This window comes from Lupinus angustifolius, chromosome LG04, assembly GCF_001865875.1.
Source record: "Lupinus angustifolius cultivar Tanjil chromosome LG04, LupAngTanjil_v1.0, whole genome shotgun sequence".
Taxonomy (NCBI): Eukaryota; Viridiplantae; Streptophyta; class Magnoliopsida; order Fabales; family Fabaceae; genus Lupinus; species Lupinus angustifolius.
The window spans coordinates 14385657-14396732 of NC_032012.1; positions in this window are offsets into that span (position 1 = coordinate 14385657).

The following is an 11076-nucleotide window of genomic DNA, read 5'->3' on the forward strand; positions in this document are numbered from 1 at the left end:
TTGCCTAAGACGAACTTCACATGATAAGATGGTCAATCATGACAACAACATCTACTAGAGAATATTCAATGTCATTATCCTCTACAAATAGAGGAGACCCCTATGAGGAAGTAAACACCAAATATTCTCTCTCGCAGTCTTGCATACTATTCTCTCTCTACACATTTCTCTTAAATACTGACTTGAGCGTTAAAGTATCTTTTCATGTATTCACCCAAACATCCCAAAATTCATGCAACATTTAGACGATCACTTACCCGGATTCCAGTCCTCCAAATCGGCAACCTTCATACACAAAGAACGTGTGGTTGGTGGTGTGACAAAATAAGTTGTTTTTTTGTCCAAGTCAATTAACAATTGACTTGTTTATACTATTTCTCATTCGTGTATGGCATGCCCCATTTTCTCCATGTTTTCTATTTATAATTGCAATTGTGTTACATTGACCACATTTTTTTACAATTTTACATAGTTAAAATAAACAGAATCATAACCACAGTCACAACTTTGAATACCTAGGCTGAAAACCAATTGAGTGGGGTTGGAAAAGCTTATATAGGGGCATTACAAACGATATAAACGATGCTCTAGTTAACAGCATAACTAGAAGATAATATATGGTAAGGAGGATACAAAGGAGAGTGTGCATACAGTGAGAAAACCAAGTGAAAGATAACACCTTTATTGTGAGAGTTAAGAATGTGAACGTGGTTTTGGTCTCAATTTTATGAAAAACAAATATTTCTAAATTTAAAGAAATATTTTTTTCCATGTGCAATGAATTTATAACTTATTTTTGTTAACAATCTTATCATTAAACTAGTATCCATAACCAAGAGAAGTTATTCAAAGATATTATTAAATGGTCTTTAATCTTGAATGATATATAATGCAAAATTTAAATAGGTATGAAAAATATATATTTAAGCCCTAAAGTTAATAGATTTATTTGATACCTAAGGACCTACGAGCACCTGTACAGGTTCAAGGTCCCAAAACAGAAGAATGGAGCGAGAGTAAATAGCGCATTAACCAGATCTATCCAAACTTATTATCATCATTAACAAAAAGTAAAATGCAATATAGGTAAACTTATTATCATATTTTATGTGTTTTTATTATTTTATACGCGTATCCATGAACGTATCGTATCTTGTATTTTGGAAAAAAATACGTGTCGACGAATCGAATACGTATCGTACCCGATACACGTATCAGTATCCGTGCTTCATAGGTTTGGAGAATTCCCTACCTCTTCTTATACATCAACAAATTAAACAGGGTTAATTTACTTCTTATATTGAAGGAATTGTAAGAAAAATCTCTAATATGTAGACATTAATTGTGGGAGACTTTATATTTAAATATACATAATACATACTAAAGATGATGAATATATTATCATTATATATAGCTTAGATCTTTTATGTCAAATCATCAATAATATATATAAAACTAGAGCAACATCGTACCTTAATATTTTATAAAGAATAGGGTGAATGAACTTTTGACATCCTTCATGATGTATATATCCACCAATTCCATGTCCTTTATCCTTGTATACAAACACATGTTCATAGTAGAACATGTCCTTTGGGCCTTCCAATTGTAGACCACCTTTAGCCTTAGTTTCTCCTCTAATGGGATGAAGAGAGTGATTTTGTGTCTTATGTTATATCATTTTTTGTGGTTTACAATTGGGGACTATAATCCCTTATTTATAAGAAGTGCATACTCTTCCATGAAGAGTGATGCTACTTGATTTCTTATTTCTAAGTTTGCCAATCATAAAAATAGAAATAAGACTTGTAGTATTTACACAATAATTTTCATGACAATTATGTCTATAGTCATATACCTTACTTAAATTAGATCACTTTAATTTAACTACTTAAAATAATGACCTTAAACACATTTTAAAAAGCACATGTTTGACCTAAATTTTCTTACAAGACTAACTTGCTAAATTTGCACCTTTGTTTTTTAAAAAAAAAAAGTATGAGAAAAAAAACTTGCTAAAGTTAATCAAACGATAATAAAACACTTAAACAAACACAAAGAGAACATATAATAGAAGTTATGACAAAAAGATTGGTGATTCATTATGCATTAAGACTATTGTATGTTCCACTTCGGTCAAACGATTTCCCTTTTACTGGGTTGGTCTGCTCAAGGTCAGCTAAGTCCGAATACCTGATGGAGACTTACAATACAAGGGCTCCTGGTACAAGTCGACGAGCCGAACTACACTAGGAGACATATCTTCACCCGGATACATCCCATGAGCCAGTATTGAGACCACACCTCTACTACCTGTTTGCCACGCTGCCAACAGCTACTACATGCCACATGCAATTCTGTTCTAACTCTATGCTCTACAGCAAGGACATGCCTAGACTATTGCTATAAAGACTATTATAGGCTATAAGTCAACTATACTCAGAGTACGACTTGATAATGCCACCCGATATGCATAAAGCAACCTCCTATTCAGCTAGAACATGCTGATAAGTCCAAATAGTCGGCCATGCCTACAAGATCAATCAGAGAATATTGCATCCACTTTCACTATAAATATTTGCTCCCCCAAAGGAAATATCTTGAACCCTGATCTGTATCTCTTAACATTAGCTCATACTTATTACTCATATCTTAAGCCATTATTCTCCATCCTTTCCCTTAGTCACTTACTGACTTGATCGTCAGATCATATTTTCAGATATCTCCACCCTCGGGTCCACATTCAACTTATATAACTCTAGGAAACACTCTAGCTCGACTACTATCTGACCCAAGCTCAGCTCAACCCCAATGAGAAGACCCAAAGTCTGACTACTGCCCGGTTCACCCTCTTATCACCACGTAGGAGGACAAATACGAATGTCTATCTACTTGCACAACAACATACTTTTAGATAAGTACAAAAACAAGGAATTGGCAAATTGACAAAAATTAAAGATTAGAAGGAAATTGCAATAGTTCAAGTTCAAGTCAATGCAAGTGAAGTCCCATGTAGTATGTGGCCTCTCATGCTGTAGATAAGTTTAACTTATTTATTTTTCCATAATCTAATTCAATTAATGTTTTTTTCTCTCTTTTTAGACATGATAATTAATTAATTTCTTTTATTTAAACTAAATAGTAAATTGTATAATAAGTATCTTACTCAAACGAATTTAATGAATTTTTTACGGCCAGGTTATGATTCAAGTTGTTTCTAATTTTACGTTGTTAGTTCCATTTATAATTAATTAATTATCATCAAACAAATTTTATGGAATTTTTATAATCTAAGTTGCCTCTAACTTCTTGCTCAAAGTAGGAAGAAATTCTACAACTAACATCATTTCTATACTGTTAATTCTATTTAAAATTAATGATTTATTATATCTTCAAATGAATTTTATAGAATTTATAGTATGATTATGATTCTAATCATCTCTAATTTCTTGCTTAAAGCCGGAAGAAAGTTTACGATCAATACAATCTCTGTGCTATTAATCCTATTAAGTTGAAATTGCTCTATTTTAAATAATATTTTCTAACTCAATCAAAATTTAAAATCAACTACTTTTTAAATCCAGAACTATGTAGTCTTCATTCTCTAAAGCATAAAGAGATATATAAGATCACGATAAATTCTTGTCAGACAAAAAATATAAAAATATATATATTGTTTTGATAGTTGAACTTTTGATAAAGTGATTTTTAAGAGTATAAAAGTTCATGCAATTAGTAAAGGTATCATTTTATTACGGGCGAACAATGTGCTAACACTTCCTCGATCCGTAATCGACTTCCGAGTTCATAACTTAAGTCCAATGACAACATCATCTAATTTGTGTTTAAAATAGAGTTTTCTATGTTTTAACTGTAAAAAACAGCGATGACTCCAAATCCATTTATAAGATGTCGAAATCAAATTCATATTTTCCTAAATTAGAGAGACGATTTCCAACTGAAAATCGCATCTTGATAGCTAGCAACTCCAGTATTGATTCACTCCTAAGAGAGACAGACCTAGAGCAATTAATTGCATGAACTTAAATATATTTCTTTAAAAATAAATATTTACCTACTTTTATTTATCATTTAAATTAATTATATATTCACACGCATACACCATCCTTTTTCATCTTTTGGGTTGAATATTTTATTTTTTCTCAATAAATTTTGTACGTTCCCCTACACACTAAAGCTATAATGTACACTTGGTTTTTGCATCCTTTGTATGTATCAACTTGGTACTAGGATTCTTGGAATAGACTTGTAGATTATTTTTTGTAAATTTATTTTTTAAATAGACATATTTTATGTGAACTTTGATACTTTGAAAGTATGTTAAACTTATAATTTTTTATTAAAAAAGTTGAACCAAACTAAACCGAAACAACATATAATTTTTAGATTGGATTGAATTTCTTAATATAAATCAACTGAACTGAACCAAACAACATGATGTATATGTCTATAGATTGGATGATATTTTATCCAAAAATTAATTCAAACTGAACGTGAAAACTAATAATTTTATAATAAGAAGTAATGGGGATACAATTCTAAAACTCTATTCGCTTTCACCTTAATATATATACACTTAAACCAAAGGGGATTAATGACATTTTTTTCCTTACAATTGTAGACCATACAATTGATTTATCTGGTGGTGTTTGGAGTATTCCCTATAATTAATTTAATTTTCATATTGAAGCAAGACTAACTTGGTAATGTTAATCAAACGATAATAAAACCCTCAAACAAACACAAAGATAACATATAATAAAAGATAGAGCCGAAATAAACTCTATGTCCACTGCTATATACTATTCCCTTTGTAGCTGATAAGAAACTATCATATCTCATTAAAAGTTCCGAGAACTTGTTTTTTAATAAAGGTTAATATATTTTGTAAACAGGTGATTTTTCTTATTGAAGGTAAAAGAAATGATACATAATATTGGATATAAAATATGTCTATTAAAATAAACCACCCTTTAATTTTGACTTGAAATCTAACCCTAGACCATGCTGAGTTTCAAGTTCAAGTCCACTGTCCCCATATAACCAGATTGACCTGGAGCGGCATCAACATCATTCCCAGCATTTCCACTTGGTCCTGCAGATTGTTTGTCAATCAGATAAAGAAGGTTCCGAGTCGGGTCCAATTGGGAAATCAAGTCTAGGGTTCTATCATCGGGCGAAGCGAAATGATCATCATAGTAATCATCACCATCAATTTGCATTGTATCTAGCCTCAGGTTGGTGATAGAGAATGTGGTGTCCGGAGAAGAGTAACCTGATCTAATTTCAGCTTCATTGCTGTGCTGAACAACACTTGGTAATGGTCCAAGGCTTGATGTGTTAGCCTCAACAATTGGTGATGGTGGTAATAATATTAATGGTTGCTCCAAAGAAGGTTGAGGCTTATATTGCTGAATGATCTTCTGTGAGCTGCGACAAGGTTCATCTTCCCTTTGATGTTGAATCAGCATGGCACGGTTAGAGAAGGGTTTAAAGCATTCAATGCATTTGTAGGTTTTGTTGTTGGTTCCTGCAGAACCAGAATCACTAAGGTCAGTGACTAGTAGATTATTTGATGTCATTTCTAAGAAGAGATTTTGTTGTATCAAAGTGAAGATAAGAAAGAAATTGTGAGAAAGAAAATTTGGCTATGAGTATTTATAATGAGTGCCATGGAATTAGATCTTAGATTTAAAAATAAAAACATTGAAATATAAAGAAAGATTTTCTCATGTGGTATGCAAATTTCTTGAGAATCTTGCACTTCTAACTTATAACCAAAACTAGAGAAACTAAATTGGGATGTTATTAAATAATTTTTTTTTTAAATATGGAAAATATATAAGACTAAATTAATGATGAGCTTGAGGATATATTTGTGAGGAAATCAACTCCTCTCTAATAATGAACTTTTTAGTACTAGAATATGAAGATGAGATTTTTTACACGTTTTTTTATTTATTTAACTAAAAAATTAAAGAAAATATGGACCCTTTATTTTTTGGTACCATATGTTATAAAATGGGTCCAATATAGGACTTGGCAGTATTTGAGAGGAGCTCAATTCATTTTTGTGTTGGTTTTCATGAGAATGAGAAAACAAATGGAGGATTTGAGAATCATCGTAGAATTATATATTAATGTTATTAATACTATATTTGTCATCAAACTGACCAGAGTACTGATATAATTGTATGATGGTTCAACCGATAGTTTAACTGATGATTCACTAATTAAACCACATACCGATGAAGTTAGATATATATTTTATACTAACATTAATGTTGAAAAAAAAACAATAATTGTTTTTATTTATATCACTTGTAAAAAAATGGATATGGTAGACCATGTTTTAGATGTATAAAAAATGAAGTAGTTGTATGTTTGATCCTCCATACCAACATTTTAGTAAAAATAAATCATTTTCATTAAAAAAATAACAGCTGGTATGACCGGTACGGTTCAATTGAAAAACAACTAATATAACCAGTTTTTACTGGTATAATTGCATGGCCAATATAAATATTGTATCATATCGATATTAAGACTAGTTTACCGATTGAACCGGCCGGTTTTGATAACAGTGTTATATATGACTCATAACCTTTTATTTATTCTTTAAAATAAACTTGTAAATAGACCCTTGTTATATAAGAATACCCAAGACCCAAAGGTTTCAATTTTGGTTCAGTGTGATATTTTCATTGGCAATTAAATGAATTTCGAAGTGTTAATGTAAACTTTATGTGAAGAGTAGGTGAGAAAGAAGCCTTGTGATTTACGGAAATATCATATATATATATATATATATATATATATATACGCCTTATGCTCATTTGGCCATATCTAGACTAAGATATAAATTGAGTCTACAATCTAAGTAGTCTAGGATGTGTGCCGTAGTAAGTGAGTATAGGTTAGGTGAACCTAGATGCTAGTCTCTTAAGCCATCTTAATTGAACTATCATATTCATGAGATACATCATCTAGTTAATCGTATGTTCATGCATATATCATACATGCCATATGTGCATATTAGGCATAATATAATTGGTAGAGCATGTATATATATTGTACATAACATATGAGAAGTTTGCCTTTTGAAACATATGCATAATTGCTCCAGTTAATCGATTAACATGGTAGCTTAATCGATTAACATAACTGATTTTCTGTTGAATATGTGTTTTCTGTTTTAACTGACTTGTATGTCATTCTGTTAGTCCGTTAATCGATTAAATGGTAGTGTTAATCGATTAACGAGTCTGTTTTATGTTATAACTGAAATCTGTTTCTCCTGTTGTAACTGCTTATCTGTTTAACTTTTTTTGCAACGGCTTAAACCCCTTATTCTCCATGCTATAAATACGAGGCTTCACTCAGAACTTATTAGCATTCATTCTAATTGTTTAGGGCTGTTTTAGAGAGCATTTGCATAACGTGTTTTTACTGTTTTTCTACAAGAGAGTTGCATGTGTAAGAAGAGAGATTATGATGTTTCTGCATTAACATGTTTTCTGTTTCTGCATAGTTTCATGTTCATTTTAATATTGCTCACATGATCATGCATTAGATTTTGATAGAAAGAAACCATTTGTATACTGATAATTGATTAACTCATTCTTACATTGATGGCTTAACTGATTAGAATAAGGGTTAATCTTAGAGTCTTTATATTGTAATATCTTATGTGCTTAATGTACCTTGAATTTAACGTTTTTTGTGTAGTCTGGATCTGTCTCGTGGCGTAAGATCACCATAGAGATTGAAGTTCTTCACTAAGGCAGGGAGGTCTTGATTTGAGGATAAGATTCTTGGCTGGGGCTAGTTCGCGAGAAAGGTTTTCTCAAGAGGCGAAAGGGTAGAGTCAAACCAGGTTTTAGATATCCTAGATATCAAGAAGGCAGCATCCCTTGTGCTTGTAAATTGAATTGGTAATTGTATTCTTAATTCAATATTGTGAAGAAAGAAAATCTCCCTGATCCAGAAGGAGAGGTCTGGATGTAGTTTGCAGTGGACCACAAACGAACCAGGATAAAAATCCTTTTTGCAATGTTCTTTCTTTCATTATTTTTTAACTGTTTTCTTGCCATGATACATTGAATCTGTTCTTAAGAAATTGGATATTTGTTTACTACTATATAGTTAATACTTGTGCGCAAAAATATATGAAATATATATGTTCAAGTGTATCTTAATTGTTGTGCAAATTGCCTGCTTAGCCAAATCTGTTCTGTGTATCAAGTTAATCGATTAAACAGTTCTGTTAATCGATTAACTGGGTTGTTTTTCCAGCAACTGGGTTGTTGATAAAAAGTGGTAAATTTTAACCGCCACATCTATTCAACCCCCTTCTAGGTGTTTCTAGGCCACTGATACCTAACAATGGGCCCCACCTTCCCACACTTATTGGACGGGCAAAGTATGAAAATGTGTTCATCTGCCCTAAAATGTCTGCCCAATATGCCATATTGTCTGTGGGAATTTTCAACGGATAAAATGGGTGGTCCACAGACATTATTAGATAAAGTATTGAAAAAGAATTATGTAAAAGTATATGTATTTTGTTAAATGTGAGAAATTTTGTTTCATTTGTTATTTATATATTTGTATATCAAATGTAAGAAAATACTATCATTTTCTTATTATGCATATGCATTTGTATTTTGTATATTATATATATATATGCATATGTACTATTTCTTTTGTATTTTGTATGTAAATTGTGTATTATGCATATTTTGAATTATATATTACGTTTATATTTTATATGTATTGTTTATTATGATAAATATATTTGTATATTTGTATGTAAAATATATATTGTATATTTTGTATGAATTGTATTTAAATTTATATATATTTTTAGTTTTGTATAGGACGGCCTGCAATCTCGCTTTGTCAATGTTTAAGGCATGTAAAATATGATATTTCATGCCCTATTTAAAAACAGACATGCCTATGCTCAAACTAATTTAGACGGACATTGTGTGAGCATGCGCAGGACGACCTAGTTACGAATAATGATCATATGTCCCAAAAGTTCATGTCTACATGTTCCAAGCTAATCACATTATGCTTAGTAATATAACAAAATTATTATATGTTTTTATGATTTTTTTAATTATTGTCAATTTTTTATTAGATTGGTACACGAATGGGGCACCAAAAGTAGGATAGTTGATCTCTATCTATTGATGACATGATAATCATATGTATTTATCTTTTAATCTTGACAATTCAAATAATATATATATATATATATATAAGTGACTCAAGTGAGAAAAATTCTTGTATAAAAACTGTAAGAGTAATAAATAATAAATTTTGGATCATACAACCATACATGGATGATTATGATTAAAAGTTAGTCATTGGTTACATGACCACTTCTTTTATTCCCGATCGTTCAAATAAGATCCAATAACCTATATTAATTATGATCATTTCTCAAAATATATAGCAATTGTTTTCATCTGAGTCACTTCCTATATATATTGATTATTATTTTTGTTTGAGTGTGAATGAGTATATAATATGGAAAGTAAACATAGAAGTATGATAGTAAAGTATCCTCTTATATTAGGAGATAAATTATCTCTTTCAGTCATTATAATTATGATATGTATCATATTTAATCATTTTTTACAAAAATATTTCTAATAACTTCGAAATATGTCTAAAAGATTAATCATTGAGCGTTTTAATTTTTTTCCAGTTATGAGAGATGTAGGTAATATGTATAAAGTTGTAAGTTTTACTAAAAATACATGATACATGAATATTTTGTGTTCAGTTAGCTAGTTGTAAGTTTGCTCTAAAAAAGTACATGAAATCTAACCAGCTTAAGTGATATCAATTAAAAAGTAGGGAAACCACAATATTGGGTCCTTTTTATTTTTTGACTTTGTTCTCTCATTTTTTTTTCTAACTTGGTCCCTGACCTTTATCTCCACTTTCATGGTAGTTATCTATGTAATTTGTTTTTGCTAACATCACACACTAGAAAGAGACATTGACATAACAATAAAGAGATGTGTGACACACACAAACAAGTGGCACGATAAGAAAGAGATGTTCTACACAAAAATTATTTGAGAGAGTAACGAGATAATAAAAGCAAAATTAAGGAACTGATATGAGAAAAAAGTTAATGGACTAAAATGATAATATAAAATAAAATAAGGAACAAAAATAATAATTTGATTAAAAAAAAAAATGATGAGTACATAAAGTTATAGAGTAAATTACACTAACACCCCCTGAGTTTTAGTAAAATTATACAAACCACCCCTCACTTTTCTACACCTACACAAACCCCCATCATTTTTATACTATCATTACACTAACCACTCCTGCATGAGAAATAAGTGTAATTTTGTGAACAAAAAATGTGATAAATGCAATTAAGTTAAACAAAACATGATATATTGTGGAGACAAGTCCAAATAATATATGAGTTGATACCTCTTTATTATTTTTGGTTCGTTACGATATAGTATAAGAGCGATTTAAACAAGATCTTTTTAGAATTGTTGATGCATTTTGTAACCAAAAATAATAAAGATACATTAATTTGTATATTATTTGGATTTTTCCTCAAAATATACCATGTTTTGTTTAACTTAATTGCATTTGTCATATTTTTTGTTTAAAAGATTACACTTATTTATCATGCAGGGGTGGTCCGTGTAATGAAAGTATAAAAAGCAGGGGGTTTTGAAACTAGGGGAGGTTTGTGTAGATGTAGAAAAGTAAGGGGTGATTTGTATAATTTCACTAAAACTCAGGGGTGTCAGTGTAATTAACTCAAAGTTATAAACATAAATACCTTAATAACCAAATGGTGGTATTACTGACAATGAGAGATTGCCAAATATGAGTTTAGGCAGTTTCTCTTTTTTTTTTCTTTCTAAGCATTACCCTAAAAGATATGGTGGGCTGTCAGTTAAATTAATGAATTTCTTCTAAACTCATATTTTTTTACAATTTATATTTTTGAAATTTATGTTTTAGAAAATATAGTTCAAAAAATACCTTTAGGAGAAAAGGTTT